This window comes from Bombyx mori, chromosome 24 (assembly GCF_030269925.1).
Source record: "Bombyx mori chromosome 24, ASM3026992v2".
Taxonomy (NCBI): Eukaryota; Metazoa; Arthropoda; class Insecta; order Lepidoptera; family Bombycidae; genus Bombyx; species Bombyx mori.
In genome coordinates, this window is record NC_085130.1 from 13,183,752 (window position 1) to 13,192,499 (window position 8,748).

Genomic DNA, 8,748 nt, shown 5'->3' on the forward strand with positions numbered 1-8,748 from the left:
GAGGTCAGAGACATCGATAGATTTGCAAGTATGGCAGATAAAGTAGCTGAGACGACTAGTTACTCCGAGATTCAGGAGGTAGCCACGACGAAAAGCAGTTCGGTCACGTCAGATCCTTTAAAAGCGCAGCTTGCCAAGATAGAACACCGCCTATCTAGATTGGAAGTCTCAAGGACACTGAATCTATCCTTTGGCAGTTTTTTTTTTTTTTTTTATTGCTGAGATGGGTGGACGAGCTCACAGCCCACCTGGTGTTAAGTGGTTACTGGAGCCCATAGACATCTACAACTTAAATGCGCCACCCACCTTGAGATATAAGTTCTAAGGTCTCAGTATAGTTACAACGGCTACCCCACCCTTCAAACCGAAACGCATTACTGCTTCACGGCAGAAATAGGCAGATATATTTAATACGAATATAAAGGTGATCACGTCGGGGTTGCCATTTTAGGGGTAGCGAGGAACAGAGAGTAAAGTCCCGCAACCACAATAAATATATAAAACAGTTTCCACTAAACATCTGTAGTAGGTCACTACACGCCTAATTTTTTTAGTGGACGAATGTCAAAAATCCTGGAAAAAAATTCATGACAGATACCGGAAGAGTCTTCGAACAAAGCAAAATAAAAGTGGTTCTGCAAAGACAAAAACGACAAACGATCGACCCGTTAAATTTCAAAAAGAACTGGAATTTTTCAAACCCTTCATTCAAGATAGGGCACAAATTTCCAATTTGATAAGTTCACCTGAAGATTCGAATATTAATTAAACATTTCACAGAAATTAACTCATTCAAGACATCTCACGCTGCAAACGAGACAGACACTGCACCTAAAACATTTTCATACATCACTCCAAACTCTGCCCGAAGATGTCTACAGTCAACCCATATACTACATCAAAAAGCTACGAGACACCTCATATATTTAATAGCTATGCACATACCCACCCTATGCATGGACCCACCATCGCCTTGCATACCACAATCTGTTTCCAGGCCCCAATCTTCAGATCCTGATGCGAGTGAATTCGATTACTAGAATCATTGGAATACAAGCATTGCGTATTCTTGTTTTTAATTTTTTTCTAAATGTTACATAGTAAATACAAAGTGTAAGTATATCTATCCAAATATCCATTATATTGGAGTCGTGAAGGGGAAAAGTAAAATTTAATTATATTGGAATTTGTGAATGTAAATATACCTAAGTTTTCTGAAAGTCTAGACTTTCCTGTAATCTAATGTAATATACTTGAATGTAATCTAGATTACATTGTGGAAGGTGGATGGGTGGTGTAGTAGATTTCGGTGGTTCTAAATTTAGCAAAGTAATTTCCACGGAACCATGTTTTTCTATTGGTAGCATTAAACGAGAGTTGGAAGCTTCCAGTAGGCTATTTTTTGTAAAAGGTGTCACTGGCGAAACAAAGGCTAATTTGATAACTTCTTGTTTGAGTAAATGTTTTCAATCTGGGGAAAATGTAGTTGCTCTTACTTTTGACTGTTGCCAAGCCAACTTTTCAATGGCAAATGTTTTCGGCTGTGATTTTAATAACTTAAAAACCACTTTTAAGCACCCGGAGAGTAACAGAGTAGTGGCAGTATTTTTTTATCCTTGCCATATGATTAAACTAATTGGAAACACTTTCGAATCTAAACCAATCATCTTCAACTTTACACAAGTTGCAAGACAATGAAGGATTAAATTTTGCAAACAAAGTGACTGAGCGACATTTGCATTTTCAAAATGAAATAATGAAGGTGAAATTGATGACACAGTTACACGGCAAAAGCGTTGCTAATGCATTAGAGCTCTGTGAACAGCTATTAGTATCTTCGAGATTCAAGGAAACAGCAGCAACCGTCGAACTTATCAAGAATTTTAATGGCCTGTTTGATGTATTCAATTCGCGATCGAGTAACATTTATGGCTACAAAAAACCTATTTGCCGAAAAAAATTCTACTGATATCTTGGAATTACTGGATTAACACAGTATATCTTGTCATTGAAAATTTACAACAAAACGAGACGGGCAACTAGACGTCGCATTACATTTACAATCACCAAGAAAGGGTTAGTGCTCATACACACGAACGGCATGTTGTCAACGGTACAGACAACTGCAGCCGACGACACGGGTCGATGTATGCATGCAAATGTAAATCTGGTTTCCTGGAACTTCTGAACACCTTTACGCTTCATTTATTGAAGATAACCAAACACTGGACTACATATCCACATACAGACTGAGCCAAGATCACATAGACATTCTATTTGGCGTCATCCGGAAGCACGGAGGCTACAATAATAACCCTAACGTGGTTCAATTTAAGGGAATATATAAAACAGATTTTAAATCATTTTGAGCTGCGTAACGCTTTTAGTGGTAACTGTGTAGCGGACGGTTTGTTATTTAGATATTTATACTTTCTTTGGATTTGTGAGGAGGAAGATTTTTACAATAAAATAAAATAAAATTATGATGCAACTTTCATGGCTGACAGTTTATTCTTAATGACTTTTGAAACAAATTTAAAAATTATAAAAATATAAATGACAGCTGTTGCTTTGCAACTTAACTTTTTACTGCGGTTCCGAACAAACTGCATCAAACTAGAAAGCATCCCTATTTTAAATTGTTCATCCGCCATCTTGAATATTAACCGCGCAAATACCTGACAATGAATCTGTTTCTTCAGACGGAGCCAAAGTACTGAAAAGTGATAACATTACACAGGACAATGTTGTCTGTTTGTGAAAATTCTTAATGATGAACACTCAACCGATTCTATCAAACAAATAGTGGTCTACATTTCAGGTTGAATAGCAAGAAAATTAACTAATCTCATAAGATGCGACATTTTGTATTAACACTTTATTTTCTTGTGAAACATTGTGGTTCCACAGATATAAAAATATAAATGACAGCTGTTGCTTTGCAACTTAACTTTTTACTGCGGTTCCGAACAAACTGCATCAAACTAGAAAGCATCCCTATTTTAAATTGTTCATCCGCCATCTTGAATATTAACCGTGCAAATACCTGACAATGAATCTGTTTCTTCAGACGGAGCCAAAGTACTGAAAAGTGATAACATTACACAGGACAATGTTGTCTGTTTGTGAAAATTCTTAATGATGAACACTCAACCGATTCTATCAAACAAATAGTGGTCTACATTTCAGGTTGAATAGCAAGAAAATTAACTAATCTCATAAGATGCGACATTTTGTATTAACACTTTATTTTCTTGTGAAACATTGTGGTTCCACAGATTGATATTCATCAAAGACCAAGGGTGGTCTATGTTACTCGACCGAAAATTTGTTCATTATTTGCTTGAAATCGGAATATAAGGCTTACATAAAATAGAATGGTGTATATTTTACTACAAACAACGAAATTCATGTTGTTAAAAATAATATCTTGAAATCTTTTATCAATTCAATTGTTTTTAGTAATTTGAAGTAAATAAAACAGCAAAGGACAAATACTTGTATTTGTCCTTTGCTGTTTTATTTCTTAAAATAATAGTTAAAGTTCATTTTAGACATATTATCATTCATTCTCGCTTACGACTCGGTCGTGCGCGGACGTGCTTTCCGATCCGTTGGTCGCTTGCGATCTACGCATCGGAACACACATTTGTGCGCTACAGTGTTGTAACCGCGAACTCACCCCGATACCAACTGTCTTTTTCAAGGCAACCAATCGCTACGATCAGACTTCTTGTGGCACTATCACAGGCTAGTGATTTCCTAACCTTCCCAAACCAACAGTATTTTTCAAGACTAGACCCCCGCTCGGTGTTCCGCCCGCTGTAGCATTATACAGCCCGAGCGGGTTCCTTTCCTTTTCCCTGCCGATTGCCGTTTTCACGGCATAGGCATTCTCCTCCCCTACTCCTTGCTGTCCTGCAGCACAGGGGGGTTTAAAATCCTATCCGGGGCCTCGCTTTTCGGCGAGTTCAACAAAAGTCCCGGGGCCGCCCCCGGGCAAAAAGACCGAAGATGCACGAATAAAGTGTCAGTGACAGTGATATGGTCGGGTTCCTCCGGGAAAGGTACCCGACAATTAGGGCCGAATATTTAGCCGCCGCGGGCATCGAGCCGTCACCAGACTGCCCATCGTATTATATATAAGTATATATAGATGTAAATTGCCGCCGTACACGCAGCGAACAGCGTACCTATCCCCAAATCCTCCCTGCATTATTTCACCCCTGCCCTATGTGGCAGGGAGCTTCGTCCCGGGCAGTGGGGTTTGCCCCGAGGCCCGTTCCGTGCCCCCGAAAGGGGGTACGACGACCCTTCTCCTCTCTCCGTCGCGACCTCGATTGTCTCGAGTCCAGGCAATGATACCGAACTGGATGGATTTCGAATCCGCGTCCAGCCCTCAGCCCGGAACCTCGGATGGTTTCCAAACGGTTACCCGCGGAAAAACGCGAACCCGCGTCGTGGAGTCCCGGAGCTCCACGACTAAACAAACAAAATCCGCGACTGCTTCCCGCCCGCAAGTAGTCGTGACACCGGAATCGGTCTCCGCTCGCCGCGTCCCAAACCCGCGCCCGCTCCAAAAATAGCTGCCCCGCCCCCGCTGATTCTCCAGGAAAAAACCGCGTGGAACCGCGTTTCCCAGGCCCTTAAGGCCAATATTAATTAACTACATCAATGCGCATAACGTCGCGCATGGTATCCAGATCAAGGTCGCAACGACGGGCGACCATAGGGCCCTCTCAGCTTACCTCCGAAAGGAGAACATAGGCTTCCATACCTATGCTCTTCAGGAGGACCGCGAGCCGAAGGAACTCGACATCGACTACATAAAGGAGGATCTGACCGCTCAGTCCCTCCCGATAGTTAGTGTGCACCGGATGCACAGTGGGCGGGGCAAACAGCCCTATAACATAGCATAATAGACTCACCAGAAATACTTGAACGTATTCACTTAAGCGTACCGCGCTTGGGCAGCCGCTTATGTAATCGGTAAACTTTCCACCTACAAAAATCAAAAGTAATCTTGGCCAGCACTCTCCTGTCTATCGTATGACTTCCCTGGCAAATAGTATACGTGATGAAATTGACATATTTGTTTGCCATGCTTCTCTAGCCTCACTTAAAATAAATTTAAGTTCCGTGATCCACACCGAGCTGTAGACCAACCACATTTATTTTTATTTCTATAGAACATTAATTTCTCTCTTTTAATTTTTTATTATCATTGTTTTTTTTTTTTTTTGTAAGTTTGTATATGCAGTTTTTTGTTTTCTTTTACCTTAAGCACAAACGCTCTTAAGCAAGATGTGTTCACACCCAAAAGGGTGAATTCTATGATGTATTATTTTATGTACATAAGTTCAATGTTTATGTGTGCAGTTTTCATTCAGTTGTGTGAACCTAACAAAAAAAAAAATAACATGATTCTAGTAGCGCTAGAACCCACCCCGGAGGCCAAAAAGAAAATCGCATGTCTCACGTCAGTATGCGATTCGTCAGTATTAGATGGAGACCCCGAATAGGCCATCCGGGGTCTCCATTGCCAGCTCTATGGCCACTCGGCGCGTAATTGCCACGTGCGTCCCCGCTGCGTGAAGTGCCTCGGCGATCACGCAACGTTAGATTGCTCGCGATTTAGGGAAACCGCGACCGAACCTCCAAGCTGTGTCCTATGCCTTAAGCAAGGGCACTCCGCGAACTACCGTGGATGTCCTAGGGCTCCGCGTAAACGTCCGACCCACCCAGCCCCCCGTCGGCCCAAAGATTTCGGCGCCTTCAGTGCCGAAACCCGCCTTCGTGCCGGCTGCAGTTCCCACCGTCTCGGCGTGGAAAAAACCGCTGCCGTATACGAAGGTGGGAACGCAAACCGCACCCCAACCCCCGCTCGCGACACGCCCCGCGCCCCAGCCCCTGCTCGCACCTCGCCCCGCGCCCGCGTTCCGTCCCCCGCAACCCTCTGTCGTCCACGACTTCGCGCTCGTGCGCGACTTCGTCTCCGCGGGTTCGCAGACGCGATATGTAGGTCGACAACCCCCGAACACCGGCTCGCGGCCGCTTTCGATCACATGGACGTATACGAGTCCGTGTCCCGTACTTTGTAAATCTTTACCGGTAATCAATGGCGCGAAACGGTAGATAAAAACCATTTTCCCTTACGTTAGCATTCTACAAGGCTAACGGACTCGCGCGGCAACGCGATCAAATCTTCGAATCCCTCCGCGACAATCTTGTAGATATTTTGTTAGTGCAGGAGACCTGTCTGAAGCCTTCGCGTCGTGACCCGAAAGTCGCGAATTACGTCATGGTTAGGAATGACAGACTCACCGCCTCCAAAGGTGGGACTGCCATTTACTATAGGCGGGCTCTGCACGTTGTCCCTCTCGATACTCCCTCGCTCTCACATATCGAGGTGTCAGTGTGCCGTATCTCGCTGACGGGACACCAGCCGATCGTTATCGCATCCGTTTATCTCCCCCCGGACAAGCCCCTCCTGAGCAGTGACATCGAGTCACTGTTCGGCATGGGAGACTCTGTCATTCTGGCAGGCGATTTAAATTGCCACCACACTAGGATGGAACTGTCATCGTACTAACGTCAACGGTAGGCGTCTCGACGCGTTTATAGACGACCTTACCTTCGAAGTAGTCGGCCCCCCAACTCCAACATGTTATCCGTATAACATCGCGCTCCGTCCGAGCACTATAGACCTGGCATTGCTTAGAAACGTAACTCTGCGCTTGCGTTCCATCGAAGCACTGTCAGAGCTCGACTCAGACCACCGACCTGTCGTTATGCAGCTCGGTCGCCCCCACAACCCAGTCACTGTTACGAGGACCTTGGTGGATTGGAATAAGCTAGGCACGTGCCTAGCCGAAGCCGCTCCGCCAATCCTCCCTTACGGCCCGGATTCGAACCTATCCCCCGAGGACACCGTCGAATCCATAAACATCATTACCGATCACATCTCTTCCGCGATCATTAGATCTTCTAAAGAAGTCGATGTGGAGGATAGCTTCCACCGCATCAGACTGTCCCCCGAACTTAGGAATCTCTTAAGAGTTAGGAACGTGGCAATCCGGGCCTACGATCGTCTTCCCACGCATTCAAACCGGATACGGATGCGACGTCTACAACGCGAAGTCCACTCTCGCCTAAGCGACGCGCGTAACGAAAATTGGCATAGTTATTTAGAACAACTCGCGCCCTCCCACCAAGCATACTGGCGACTAGCTAGGACTCTCAAGTCCGAAACTACCGCTACTATGCCTCCCCTCGTACGCCCTTCAGGCCAACCACAGGCATTCGATGACGATGACAAGGCTGATCTGCTGGCCGATGCACTGCAAGAGCAGTGCACCACCAGCATTCAACACGCGGATCCCGAACATACCGAGTTAGTCGACAGGGAGGTCGAGCGCGGAGCTTCCCTGCCGCCCTCGGACGCGTTACCCCCCATTACCACTGACGAAGTTAGAGACGCGATCCACAACCTCCAACATAGGAAGGCACCCGGCTCCGACGGCATCCGCAACCATGCGCTAAAACTTTTGCCAGTCCAACTGATAGCAATGTTGGCTACCATTTTAAATGCCGCTATGACGCATTACATCTTTCCCGCGGTGTGGAAAGAAGCGGACGTTATCGGTATACACAAGCCGGGCAAACCGAATAATGAAACCGCTAGTTACCGTCCGATTAGTCTCCTCTCAGCGATAGGCAAAATTTACGAACGGTTCCTTCGGAAACGCCTCTGGGACTTTGTCACCGCGAATAAAATTCTAATAGACGAGCAGTTTGGATTCCGCGCCAAACACTCGTGCGTACAACAAGTGCACCGCCTCACGGAGCACATCTTAATAGGGCTAAATAGGCGTCAACAAATCCCGACTGGCGCCCTCTTCTTCGATGTAGCGAAGGCGTTCGACAAAGTCTGGCACAACGGTTTGATCTACAAACTGTACAACATGAGAGTGCCAGACAGACTCGTGCTCATCATACGAGACTTCTTGTCGAACCGTTCGTTTCAATATCGAGTAGAGGGAACTCGTTCTCGTCCCCGTCAACTGACTGCCGGAGTCCCGAAAGGCTCCGCGCTCTCCCTGTTATTATTTAGTTTGTATATCAATGATATACCCCGGTCTCCGGAGACCCATCTAGCGCTCTTCGCCGATGTCATGGCTATCTACTACTCGTGTAGAAAGATGTCGTTGCTTCATCGGCGACTCCAGATCGCAGTAGCCACCATGGGACAGTGGTTTCGGAAGTGGCAAATTTACATCAACCCCACGAAAAGCACAGCGGTGCTCTTCAAAAGGGGTCGCCCTCCGGACACCACTTCGAGCATCCCACTCCTTAATAGGCGCGCAAACACCTCCGCCGTTAGCCCCATCATACCGTGGGCCTCGAAGGTCAAATACCTAGGCGTCTCCCTCGACAGAGGGATGACATTCCGTCCCCATATAAAAACGGTACGCGATCGCGCCGCATTTATACTAAGACGACTCTACCCAATGCTCTGTAGTCGAAGCAAACTATCCCTCCGCAATAAGGTAACTCTCTACAAAGCTTGTATACGCCCCGTTATGACATATGCAAGCTTAGTGTTCGCTCACGTAGCCCGCACCCACTTGAAAAACTTGAAAAACCATTCAGGTTATTCAATCCCGATTCTGCAGGATAGCCGTCGGAGCGCCATGGTTCCTTAGGAACGTGGATCTCCACGATGACATTGAGCTCGACTCATTTAGT